The following is a 14474-nucleotide window of genomic DNA, read 5'->3' on the forward strand; positions in this document are numbered from 1 at the left end:
GTGCAGACTGCTCCAGGCTAAGGGCGGAGAGGTTGGAAAAAACCCCCAAAGAGCCTTTCTGAGAGACTGGACTGACCTCGCTGAGTTTGCTGGCGGGATCCTCTGCCGGATGCTGTGACTGTGCTGACCGGTGATGCCACAGCACGGAAAGGCTACGGAGTTTTTACTCCACCGAAGCTATCTGACGAAAGAGAGGACCAACGACAGAAAGGAAAAAAATGAATAAATTAGGTAAAAGGAGCAAATGTAATCTTCTGATGAGAAATTAATGTGGGGGATGGCAGCGGATGATGAGTGAGGGGGAACCAGAAAGAAAATGAAGAGCAATGGAAGAAAGAGAGAGAGACGGCTAGTGAAAACGAGAAAGAGGGAAAGAGAGAGAGGTGGGCGATTGGTCGTATGAGAGAGTTGTCATGGTAACGAGTGATCATGATGAGGTTGAAAATGATGAGAGAAGACTTTTGGAAAGAAAGTGCAAATGCATGGGCCCACAGATGATACATAAGCGCATTCGACATGAAATGCCAGTGGTGGACAGGGTCAGGTGAGAGTGGGCTACATGTGATGGAAACTAGTTCAAAAGTTTACAGCTTTGCAGCTAAGTTTCAAACTTTAGATTGAACAAACAACCACTTAATTTACTCAGGATTTCGCTGACGTACTTCGAATCAACTCTCAGGACTAATATTGTTTCATTAAACAATCAAAGGTAGCTTCAAAAATTAAGCGGCTTGTTTGTACTAGTCTTTATTGTCAGAGTCACATATGGCTGCATTTGCAACGCTTTGTTGTATCTTTTTTTTTTAACCCTGATCTTAAAGGCCCAAACCCAATTCACGTGACCTCACGTGTGCACAAGCTTGGCCTCTTCCATTCACAACAAAATTCGCAACGACAACTGGGCGAGATGGATTGAAGATCCTGGCCAAGTCCCCAGCAGCAGCACGTTTCGACAGTGGCCCCAGGCCAAGTTGCGTGAAATGCCCTGTGGGACCCATGACAGACTTTGTGCCATATGTGCAGTATATCCCTGACAAACTTACAGAATCTCTGACCATGCCACAATTTAAAAATGTACCCTGTCAATTGTCACACTCTTAACCATTTGATCCAATATATATTAAAAGCTTTAAGTTATGATCATTTCCCCTGTTTGCCAATGCAGACGGTCCCTCAAGAAAAACGACCAGATCAGTTGTTTTGGCAAATGCCCAGAAGTTTTTGTTTACATTCCACTGAGGAAGCCCTCCGGTCGTAGTAATTATTACTCTTGACCACTGAGTGCAAAGGAGGGAGTCGGGTGACCTTATGGGAACTTTAACATGGGAGGCTGATGTTTGTTTCCTGTTTCCTACTGCCAGTCAACATTGTTTTTGTTTTGTTTTTTTAAATGGAGACCACGATCGTTCCCTGACATTAATCAAGTGGTGATCACTGTAGCCATGATGACGAAGGGCCCTCAACCTTAATCCTAACCAGCGCTGAGCAACAATGCGTTACTTAGTAACGCGTTACATTAATGCGATTAGTTTATTCAGTAATGAGTAGCGTAAGGAGTCACAATTCAAATTCAGCTATTACAATACAGTCACTAATCCCAGAAATGGTCTGTTATTTTGAAATTTCGGGGTCGGCCCGGTCATTGTCTTACCGGGCGAAGTTGTCTTATTTAAATTCTGTGTGTGTCTTGGTTGGCCGACGTGGCAAATGTTAACCACCGGTTCCCCGTACATTCAGGAGTCGCCACTTTTTTAGAGTCGGAGGGTGTGTAACCAAGCTCCTGAGGTCGGGACTTCTGGAGCACTGTGTGCAGTCACCAAGGCTAAGCGAGCCGCAGGATCGTCAGTAAATCCCTCCCAAGTGAAGGGCTGCCTATTCGTCAAAACTGCAACGTCTTCTTTTCTATTTCTACATTTGTTGAAGACAAAAGATGCAACATGTGGTGTGGAAGATTTGGAGTTTTTTTAAAGGCACCTGTGACAGAGCTGACAGCTGAGTAACGCGAGTAACAAGTTCTGTAACGCACTGCATTTGCTGCTGAGTAATTAGTAAAGTAATGTAATTACTTTTTCAATGAGTAATGTTGAATGGAGCAATTGATTACAGTTTTCAGGTAACTTGGCCAACATTGATCCTAACAGAGTCTAGTAAATTTAAACCAAATGAAGATCTTTTCTTAGCCCTAACCAAGTTGTTGCCGGACATGTTGCAGTGCAATTTGTTTATATTTGGCAACCGCTGACATGATTTTTTAACTGTGTTCCTCTTGACACATGAAATAAATCAGCATGTTTTGCGACCCCATGCATTTGCAGTTTGGGCACCAACAATAGCTGTTCCACTCTCACATAACTAGTTTTAGATGGCCCCTAATGAGGCAAATCCTCCACATGAACCTGCAAAAGGAGGGGGAGCAGCTGGGACAAGGGCGTAGACGCCTGCCACAACCAAAGACAGTCAGTGCTAATTTGGCTGAACAGTCAGCTTGTTTACAACTTATATTACTGTTGTTTTTCTTGGCCTTTTTGGACCTTTTTGTTTTTCAGATGTCGCCTGGCTTGGAGATCTAAGCAATTACTTCGGCTAGAATAAAACCAATAGAATCAATGGCCAGAGTTACGAAAATAAAATAAAGCAGTAATAAAACAAATTTTCCTTTAACTCTTTGTTGGACGGCAGCCTGTTCTTTGGTTTTTCCACAGGAATTTGTGTGGCAGAAGTTAAATCCAACCGATGTTCTGTTTTGTTTATGCTGCTGAGAAAGTAAGGCTTAGTGAGCCAGGGCAACTTTGGATGTCTGTCCCCTTTGGCAAGACAAGACAGAGCGTACAGACAAACACACTACTTTGAAAACGATGGCTGCGTCGGTCTCCTCTGTCTTGCCTCGCCAAGAGGGACAACCCCCCCCCTCTTCTTCTGGTGAGAGTCATGAGTCCTCAGTTTGGGAACATGGCTGATTTAAAGGTAAGAACTAATGCTGCAGAAAAGTATGGAAATCTACCCAACCAGTGTAGGCAACAGATTGACTGTCTTGTACTCAACCTCAACAGGCCTAGTGATAACGGCGGAACACATTAGCAGCCCCAGATGACAGAGCTGAGGCCTTGGATGCCGCCACAGTCGGAGAATAGTGTGAAGGTCAGTGATTTTTCAGTTGCTAGTTACTGAAGTGCAAGCGTGTCTCAATGTGCGGGAAGCTTCCAGGATCTACCGAGTTATAAAAGCGAAGATCCTGACTCGTGTTGGGTTGACATGGTGGTAGATGCTCAAAATGTGAGGACCTTGGAGAACTTATGAGGTATAACTACACCGACTGGAGCTCAGATGAAAGACATTCCTCAGTTTTCCGGTTATCCCCATATTATACAATTGGTGGTTGCGGATCCCTGCGCAGAATCTACTGTCTCTGTTATATGTAGGTCAGTGTTTTTTTTTTACCGTTTAACTGCTAAACCGTGGCGACGAACTTACAAATGCAATTAGGAAGAAAGTAGAGGAAGTAGAAAATAAGTCCACAGCCCTCCAACAGATTCAGTGCACACAGTCCTTTGAAAAAAAAGCTCAATATTCTGCAAAGTTTGCCTGGCAGTGCCACCTAACAGAGCCTTTTCCCCACTGGCTCGCTGAGGTGGGAAAGTGGGGAAATAAACAACAGTCAGTCCCTGGGCTGATGTCACCCAATACATATGATGTGTGTGAATGTTCATTTGAGTAGCCCTGGATGTAGGGGAGTTAGCTCATCTCAACCTTCGTCAACCAGGATGCACTAGTCATCATAATTCTACGGCTGTACAATAACAACAGGCATCAAATTGAGCAGTCAAGATCTGTCTGTTGAGAAAAACAAGCGCTACCTTGAGGATAAACTAGGGAAACAAAAGTCCCCTCTCTTGACATTGATCCTGAAATGGACAGTCTCAAGCTGGAGGAAGAAGCCTCTCTTGAAGAATATGGATGTTGACAACATTATACCAAAGGTTGCAGCACCGCAGGGGTTCACCAATGTTGGTACCACGATGAATCTCAACAAGCAACCTGGTCCGTCCGCTGTGTTTTGATCCACCTTGGCTACGTGCAACAGAGGTGAAAAGTTCAGGACTCTAACAGTGACACCCTGAGTCCTACGATCCCCCTCCAGGACTTGCATGAGATCCTTACTCGATGTCAGCATGAAGTCTACACTGTGACAATGGCAATTAAGCACACAAGAAAATATCTAATATCATTTGCCACCAGAAATTGCTGAACCTGGTTTTATCAACAAAATGACTCAAGACTCATGAAAATATATTATTATGTGGTCAGCGGACAATAGGAAACATTGGCCCCGAAAGCTCCCTTGGGTGGTATTTTTACTTTTAGGTTTTTACAGATAATCTTTTTGTACAATTCTGTGACTTTTGTTTTTCCCGGTACTCTAAAAGCATTGCACTAAAATTTGGACTGAGACAATTTTGCCTTATCGAGTTGGCACCCATGGTCGTAGTCCCTCTTAATCTCTCTCTCACTCTCTGGGCTCTTCTCCCCGCCAGCAATCTCTTGTTCTACTTTCTTTAATATATCGGTACATGTGTGATGTTTAGATGCATGTGCTCTCGGTGCCTCATAGCACGCGTGTGTCCAAACAAGTGTCTGAGTGCGTTTGGTGTGCACTTGTCAGAGTGGATAACTTGCCCCATATAAGCGAGATATCGTCACGCTAGAGCCTGTTTTAGAGGAGACAAGGTCTCTGGGCTGACAGTAGCTGCTGCCCCCGACTGAGCTTTTAGTTTCTCTTCTTTCAATCCCATTTGTTTAACTTTCCCTCTCTCCCCTCCTCTCGTCTCGTCTCGTCTCCTGTCCTTTTCTCTGTCTGTATCCGAGTTTTCTTCACTATGCATCCCTGTCCTCCTCTGTTGGGTGTTTCAGCCTCTCTCTGTGCTCTGCTGTGACAGCGAACAGAGGTCACTGTTTACTCTCATTTATCAGTCAATCATCGCCCGCTGCGGGGTTCCAAACACAGCCATTTTTCCATCCTTCTTTTGCCATCACTGTTTCCAGAACAATGACAAAGACAGTGACATATAAATATGGAGTATTACTTCATTTAACTGCGTAGGACATGTTTTTGCTATTTTATGTCATTTCCCACCACAAGCCCATTCCTGCTTAATCTCTCAGGGAAATATGCGACGGCTGACAAGATATTACCGTCTTTGTCAGTGTGGCAAGTTTTTCGGTAATGGGGCAGGGAATATATTATTGTGTGGTCAGGATAATAAATCATTAGACAAAGGGACTCTCGAGATATTATTTTGTCCATTTGGTAAGTTGTTAGATATCAAGAGAGACAAGATTTTTTATTTTGTCAGGGTGATAAAATCTTTGATGTAGGTCACTAAATGCTCAGCAGGAACATTAGTCTTGAATGCTCCCTTAATGTGATCCTTTTTAGATACGGATTCCCAACATTTTTCTGAATCTTTGCCTAGATCTTTGCTCTCCATTAAAAAGCACAGGATCAAATTTGGATTCACTCAGCTAAGTTAATTCGAGTGCCCACCGAAACCCCAACTCCCACCCACAATCTCCTCTTGCCAAACTCATCTGATTAGTGTAATTATAATTTTCATGAATAAAAAACAATTTGATCAGAGCTATTTTTTAAAGCGTGCATTTATTACAGTTTTTGAGCCAAATGCATGTCAAATTTCCATAGCAAAGATTTAATAAGGTCTGGATGTTCTCTGTGTTGTGTGGCCCATTAGGTATTTGGGCACAGTCTGGGAGAATGATTAATTCATCAGCGTGCTGTCTTTAAATATGAAGCCGCGCGCCTCTGTCTCGACATCAAAACTCACAGTTGGAGGACTTTCTATATGACAAAAATGAACAATGCGCAAGCTTCCTGTTTTAACGCAAAACATGACCTGTGACTAATTTTTCTGTGCAGTGGAACAACAGGACATGAAGTCATTTTAAGGAGAAAGATCTGCGGTGACGGTAAGAAATGAGAGAATGCCACCAATGATTGGTGATCTTGAAAAGCTCGGCTATACATCACACGGAAAACAAGAATCAAAAGCACACACTGTTCCCCATGTTAATTTATCATGGCAGCGGGCCCATATGCAATGAAACTCTTGAGGGGCAGAGGGATGACTTGCCTTACATAACTGCTAAAGCTGGCACCGTCTCCGCAGCAATCAGAGTAGAAACCTTGATGCAGGGGGTTCGCACACGTTTTCCACTCATTAACCCGGAGGATTACATCCCCATTAGGCCAAAGACCATCTGATTATTTTGTCTGATAGATCTGCTGGGATTTTTGTTGATGGATGTGATGTGATTCAGAATTTGACATCCGGATATCAAAGCTGGACACTACTTTAAAACACAGCCAAACCTAAACCTCTTCCTTATGCTGCTGGTTATGTTACCATAAAACAGAGGAAAACATTTTTATGTGCCCCCTCTCGCCTCATATGACGCCAGCAGGAATATCATAATCTAATCCCGGCTCCAATAAGATTGTGTCTCATTCTAACTAGATCATGGCCTCTGTATACCTCAGCTGCTTTTCTCATTCAGTTTTCCATGTAGCACACACACACAGACACACACACACAAACACAAACACACACACACACGCCATCATCAGCACACATACAGGCCAAGACGCACGTCCTGTTTTCTGGCCCAGAGCTGAAACACACTGCTGGCCCTCCATTCCATCTCTGCTCTCCACAGCCTGACATCCAAGCAACACCTCCTCCTCACGCTCACCCCATCCCCACCTCCACTTCGACTGCCTCCTCCTCTCACCCCTGGGATGCTGCCATAAAAAGGAGTAACATTTGATGCCCCCCCCCCCCCAACAGCACCACCACCACCACCCCTCCAGGAGCTGCAGGAGTATTATTATCCAATCACAGCTCTAATAAGACCAAACAAAATCCTGGGCCGTTCTAACCCACCCATCTACCCTCAGAGTGGCCATTACCCTCCACACCATCCCCGGAGCTCCCTCCACCCCTGGTTCCCAGTAACACACAGAAGCATAGGTGCACACACACACACACACACACACACACACACACACACACACACACACACACACACACCACCTCTCCCTCTCTCTCCTCCTCCCTCTACACGCCCCACATACATCAGTATGTCTTTAGCACTGGCCGGGCTGTAGAGGCAGTGAGAGGAGAGACAGAGTATTAGTATTCAGAGCACAGGGAGGAAAACTGGAAGAGGGAGCGAGCGAGAAACCGAGAGAGAGAGAGAGGGAGGGAGGGAGGGGATAGTGAAATAGAGAGGAGGAAAAAACACAAGGAGGGGGAAAAAATATAAGAGAAGAACAGAGGAAACGGGAGGGAAAGGAGAGGAGGTGAGAGATATCATATTGTTCATTTCTCCCTCTCAGTCTGCCATCCCGGTTGCGGGGCTTATTGCTCGGTGCGTCTTGGAGAGAGAGAGAGAGGGAGAGAGGGGGGGTGTGGACTGAGCGAAAGAGGGCGGAATGCCCCTTTACAAGCGTCGCATCTGCCTAAAACAGCGGAGCAGCCCGTGCATCGGAAATCGGAGAGAGCGAGAACCGGCGGTTCCTGCGACGCCGAGGTAGGGGGACATTTCCTTTGTTACTCCCGCAGCCAGCATGCATTCGGCCCGGGCGACGTCTGCGGCGTGGGAGCCTCAGTCGCAGCGCGTCTCCTTTGATCCTGCGTCCCGCACTGGGCTCTGCCGAACGTTGCCCCAAATCCAGCGGCGTGTGTCTTGTTTTCCATGAATATTTGATGTGTGTTATTCGCGCATCGCCCTGGCTCCCTCGCGTCGCGCTCGGCCGCTGGTAGGTGTACGTTTCGAGCACACAGTGGGATGGATGTTGCGAGGAGGCGGTCTGTGAGGACATGTAGGCTGTACTAGCCTATGTAACAGATAACGGGCTCGCGTCTGCAACGCAAGTGTATCAATGGCAGCTATCCTCACTGAGGATGCTGATTTAACTTTTCTTTTCTTTTTTTTTCCTTCCGCGCAAATGCTGTTGGGTATAAGACGAACAGACAGTGGGGGTGCGCGCACGAGCACGCAAAAAAAAAAAAAAAAAACACACACACACACACACACACACACACACACACACACACACACAGAAGACAGGTTGAAGTGCGTAAGACGTGCGTAATTCCCCCTCCACCCACACCCACACCCCCTCCACCCCACCCCACCCCACTCCCCGGTACCATCAAAGGCACAGTTGCACCGGCTTCCCACCACGGAGAACCATATTTATGCAAATGGGCATTAGAGGGGAAAAAAAAAAACAAAAAAAAACTGAAACACATTGAGTCACCGACTCTGACATAGCGGTAGGTGAAAAATGGAAGTGAGGGCGGCCCGTTGTCTGTGTGTGTGTCTCTGTGTGTGTGTGATTACACTCCCCGTCTGTAAATAGGTCCCGCTCTGCAGCTCCACTGGCTGTGCAGGAGGCAGGAAGAGCAGCACCAATATCCCAGGGTTCCTGGCTGGCCACTTGCTCCCTATTTCCTGTCTCTCATGTTATAGATCATTTAGACGCCGGCGGCTCCAACGGGCCCAGGGTGGTGGGAAGCCGCGAAAGCCTGAAAAAGCAACCTTTGATATGTGTGAATGTGGGACAGAAATTGGTGGAGATAAAAGGATTCTGCTTGGATGTGAGAGGGCGCTTGATTACATGTTTATAGAGATGTATGGTCTTAAACAGATATTAAGGCCAACTCTCTCCCACCGCGTGTTATTTATTTGCTGAAAGGGCGTCCAGGAGCTATTACAGGACAGGCTCAATTGGAACAACCTCCAGGCTGAGGCTCAGCAAAGCTATTACCTCTAGTCAATAGACATTAATATCCCCAGGCTCAAACTTAGCCTCATACGGCGCCGGCTCTGTCCCAGCGAAACACTGCTCCCCTGGAGTCACCAAAAAGGTGCGTTTCAGGAGCCCTCTCTGTTTACCTCTGCACATCAGTCCGTCACAGCCGAATGAGTCGGGAGGAGGGATGATAGCATTGTCTCATGCAGACATCGCCGTGGCCTCGAAAGGAAGTGATGCACGACAAAAAGGAGGACGTGCCGGCGCCGCTGAGCGAGGTCATGACCTCTATGAATCGGGGAGAGTCCTGGCAAATGGCGAATGATCTAAGGGTACACGAGCACATTGATTCGAGGCGGTACACAACATGGTACGGCCCAGCAGGGTACGGCAGAGCAGAACAGCATCAAAGTCGGGAACAGAGAGGAGCGGGTCGCAGGGCCAAGTCGCCGGTCTGTGGAGCACGGCAGATTGGAGATGACGTGCTTCTAAAGGGAATGCTGTTAACCCGAAAACTGTCATGAAAGCGCAGGCATGGGAAGTGTGAAATCTGCTTAAACACTCGGACAAATTTTCAGACTTTAAAACGAAAAACAACAAAAGCATTCGGGGCGAGGATGAGAGGTTCAATTAAAGATGACTTCCAGGTACAAATGAAAACAAAAGACAGAGCGAGGCAACAGATGGGAGGACTTGAAAGCAGGTTCAGTGAGATCCGCCTGAAACATCCTATTAGGTATATCCAATGGATTAGTCTCTTTTGTCTATAGAAGCATTCGGTTCTCACACAAAAAAAACGGTCCGACTGTTCTCTGTTAAATTTTGAAATTATGAAGGTGTTCAGTTTCTGCCCTTAAAAACAGTTTGACATTTTAGTAAAAAAAACATGAATTCCTGTTAGTCCAAGTTAATAAAGAGAGAAGGGGGGTGGATAGGAGGAGAAGAAGAAAGAGGCTTTTATGAAACCGAGTACGGATATGATCTTAAACCTTCCTGATTGTGAGGTTAACTCTAAAATTAAATTCTGAAAAAATCTCAAGGTAATGCCGCTACTACTGCTTCCACTGCCACAACTTGTAATTTTGATCCGGTTGCAGAGTTCGGATCCAGTGATGTATTTTATTCAACATAAAGGAAAATGTACAGTTCTCCCTAGAAAACGAAACGCCAGATGATGGTACGGGGTTGCGGCCGATCACAGGTTTGAGGTAAGCATCTGAATGTCTCCCTCTGCCTCCTATTCAGCAGTCGGTGGCGCTTCAGATGCCTTATCACTGTAATTCCCAAACCCAGCTGAGGTGTGTGATTCATCCCTCAGAGACAGATTCCACACACAGATTTCAGATTTCAGTCACGCTTTCTAACATGATCCCTGTTCCTGAAAAAAAAAAAACCTGCCCCCTGGGTTTTTATCAAATTCGCGCTCGCTCCGCTCGAGGATTTTTTGCTTTTGTTTGTCGGCGGCTGTTTTTTCGCCGGAATTTCTGAGCGAGGGAGAAAACCACTGGAATTCTGCTATGAGGAGTGCTGAGCCAAAAAAAAAAAAAAAAAAAGAAGAGAAAGAAATCCAATACAACCACTCAAAAAAGAGTGAGGGAGTGCATTCAATATTAGATACATATTTATTGGTGTATTCCCTGGCAAGAAGAAAAATGAGTAATGTGTTAAGCTGTCTTTTTTTTCACCCTCACATTTTGTATGCGCTTCCTTACTCTAATTTGTATTGGATTTTTTTTTTCTTTCTTTTTTTCCTTTTTTTGTCACTGCTCTCCTTGCACCCGAGGGCGGCTCCAAATCCGTCCGTCCTGTGCAATTACGAGTATGATCCCTTCATTATAAGGGGATACAAACACAAAAGCCTCATCTTACTTTATCGCCTCTAAGCTAGATTGAGGACGTAACGGCTGGACAGAGCCGTTAAAAACGAGGCCTTCAGCCGATGCTCTTATCCTAAGGGACTAACAGGAGGGGGCCAACCGGGGGGCTCAGTGTCTTGCTCAAAGACACCCATGTAGGGTTAAACTCGCAGCCTCTTACTGAATGGTATACCCTTGAATGTGAGTTTATATCCAGTGGGTGTCTGTTGCTTGTTTCTGGTGCAAACTGCCCCCCCCCCAGATTTGGGTCCTGATCTGACTGGCCAGCTTCTTTCATCATTGAGCACAGACTTTTCCTCCTTTTCTTCTGCTGTGGGATTGGGCAGGACATGCATATACTGATTCTCCTTTCTTTTCCCAGCGTGTTTAGACTGTGACCTTGCATGCCACGTCCTGTCTCATCTGCCCAATCGGACGGTGACTTTACTGGTCGACTGGTGTGTGTTGCTGCGTATTCAATCCCTGACAGTATCGATCCCTGGCAGAACAGCAGTCAATGGAGCATCTGTGGGAGGTTTAGTGTTGCTTTCTACACTACAGTTGGAATGTGCGTTTCTGGGCATGACGCTATCTGAGCGGAGTGATTCGTCAACATGTTTTTGAAGGCATATTTATCTGAGAATAAGAAGCCTCTGTAAATATTTCTCTTCTAGTAAATTGCATCCTCAAACCCTTGATTACCATTGTTGCTGTGTCACCCTCGCGGCCAGCTTCCTATGTTTTTTTTTCTGCCCTTCTGTGCTCCAATTTTTTCCCTCCCTCTTTATCTGTCTCGCCTCCAATTTAATGTCAGCATCTTTCTTATCCCTCTCTCTCCGTCTCCCTCTTCCTCTGTCTCTTGCCACACAATCGTTCTTTCTGTCTGTTTGTCTCCTCCATTTCTTCTTTTGCCTCTCCCTCCCTTCTGATGCTCTCTCTGGCATTTGAGGCGGCCGGTTTTGTGCCAGACAGCCATTCTTCAGATTGAGACATCCTGGGTTTTAAAGTCACTCAGACAGATTTACTATCTTAATGGGAGAGGATGGAGGGATGGGGGTGGGGGGGCAAAAGGAGGGCAAGTGCAGAATGTTGGGTCTGGATGGCGCTTTGATTCGCTAATTTCGGACTCATTTCTGGAAAAAAAGGCTGTGCTGTGATTATGGGCAGATAAATAGACTGCATTATCTGACTTCCCTTTAGACTGACACACCATCCCAATGTGACAATCAGCTTCTCAAAAGAGACGAAGGACGAGCAAGAGAGAAACAGTGTGTTTCTGTCTTCAAGGGGAGAGACAGAAAGCTAGAAAGGGAGTGGAAGCATTTCTCGTTTCGGATCTTGTTCAGAGTGAAATATGTCTTTGACTAATGTTGTGATTGATTGATGGCCGGGAGACAGATGGACACATAAGGAGCACTTTGCTAGGGAGGTGCCAGTCAATTGCACAAAGACTGACGCTGACATTTCACAGAACAACACACATCAAGTGATCAATAGTCCTTCCCCTGTCCGACGAGGCACCTTGCCTGAGAAATAGGTCCACGGCTTCACAAGGACAAAACGTCTCAATGGAAAAGTGAGCTGACCTCTCACCGTGAGCATTGTTTTGCCAGTGATATATTTTCCAACCAGACCAGGGCTCGTGCAAGATTTTTTGCCACGCAAATATATTACCAGGGTTTTTGCAGCGGATCAGTATTATTAGACACAACTTTGAATGCGTTCTCCTCTGTCAGGGTCCCCGGAGACTCACAGACTGAAAAACTGGAGTTTGGGCATTGACCTGCTTTTATTTAGACAGAATGAGTTCAAAAATAAAGACAATTTGCTCAAGACGTCTAGTTTATCTTGGATGAAAGGACAAGGAGCCCACACATGAGGCAGTCAGACTTAGTACAGCTAATTATACCTCAGTCTGATGTTTTATGAGATTTTGTAGCCCAAAAATTTATGTTTATCGGTGGTCTCGCTGTTGTTTACATCTGCTGCACTTGTCTTTGTGTATCTAATTCTTTTTTTTTTTTTTCAGGTGACGTTGGAGAGCTTCAAAAAAAGAGTCTCCGCGAATCTGACAGTGACTTCCTATCCGTGTCGGTGTGTTGGAGAGACCACAGAAACCAACGCTCTCCACCGTTCTGGTCTTGGAAACATTAGGAAAATAACAAGCTAAAGGTTATGCATGCACTGCAGGCATAATTCTGCATCGCTCTGCCAAATCTATTTGCAAAGAAAACTTTATATGTAGAGTGTGTCTGCTCCGGCTTGCAAATTCACCATGGCCCAGAACCTTGAGAGTCAAGTTCAATAAAGGTAAAACACACAAACCATGTCTTTATTACATTATTAAAGTGAATAGATTCAGTACAATGGATGTATGTAGCAAAATGTGAAGCTAAATCTAAGGTAGCTGCTGGCTCTTTCAGCCAAGGCACTTCTTCTTCTTATTCTGTTCTTGGCATCTGTGGATCTTGTTGCCCATTTGAAAAAAAATCAACCATTAGAGAGGTAGAAAAAAAAGCAGCTAGTCTCCCTCACTCAAAGTGTTTGTGGTTCCTTTAACATATTTGTGTTTTAGTTGCTCAACACAAGAGAGCTCGTAATTATCTAAATTACTCTGTAATTATAGTAAAGATGTTTTTGCTTTGAAATATTGCATGAGGTTTCAGGATGACTGACCCATTGTTCAGTTTTTAGTCACCAAAATCCTCACCGTATCCCCAGGAGATCACCGACTGTAGGTCTCCGTGCAATCAAGTTTACACCACATCGAGTGAGTACCGAATCCTGTGGCATTATTCAAAGTAAGAAGACTGCCATTTGAGTAATAGAAAGTGAAAACGAGGCTTTTGCTATCACTATAGTCTTCCCATTTACAAGTTACCCATCATTTACTATCCTTCACTTTCCAAAGTAGTATTTAATTGTATGGTGTACAGCCTTGCATTTGAAAAATGTGTTAATTTTAGAGAATAAAGTGATACTTGTGATTAAATCTCTGTAATGTGAAAAGGTTGCTCATAGAACTGAAGCGACTAAGAATCAACACCCAACTCTGCACAACTGTGCAGCGTCACACAGCTCTCAGCTACTTTTACATTCAGTTCAATGAGAATACTTTATTTGTACCTCAAGGGGTAATTTAAGGCTCATTAACTCATTGGCTTGGTTCTTCCAGCCACACAAAGACTGTATGGGGCCTTTATTTGCCCAAGAGTCTTCCGCTGACACCCCTGTGAATGGAGGTAAATGGAAATTCATTTGTGGTTTGAAAAAATGCAGAAGCAACGTACCCTGCCTGAAGTAATGCCCTGTTATTCAAGATAATCCACAGACCTCACTGTCAACAGTTTTTACCGGGAAGTATTTTCCACCAGATCTTAAAATATGCATTTTTAAATTATCGACAGTAAGATTTGTGGTGGTGACAGGGGGCTCACTGCTGTGAGTAGCGGCCGGATAATTTGGGTGAACTGAACCTTAACGGTGAATTTGACCAATCTCACCGAACGTCTGACAGACTTTCTCACACACCACGATACTTAGCTTTAAGATGTGCCTGCAACGAGTCTCTGCCAGTCTCTTCTCCTTCTCACCCGCAAGTTCTCACTTCCTACTTGATGCCGCTTGCCTAATATAGCTCTTCGTAGCGTATGCTAAAGAGATATTATGAAGCCCTGGATCCAACGATCTATGAGAGACACTCTGATGGTTTTGGCATCAGTGTTCACACTTAATGGGAAAGGTGACCAATCTGTCAAAAACCTGATTTGTCCACTTTTATGTCC

Source organism: Xiphias gladius, chromosome 3, assembly GCF_016859285.1.
Source record: "Xiphias gladius isolate SHS-SW01 ecotype Sanya breed wild chromosome 3, ASM1685928v1, whole genome shotgun sequence".
NCBI lineage: Eukaryota > Metazoa > Chordata > Actinopteri > Istiophoriformes > Xiphiidae > Xiphias > Xiphias gladius.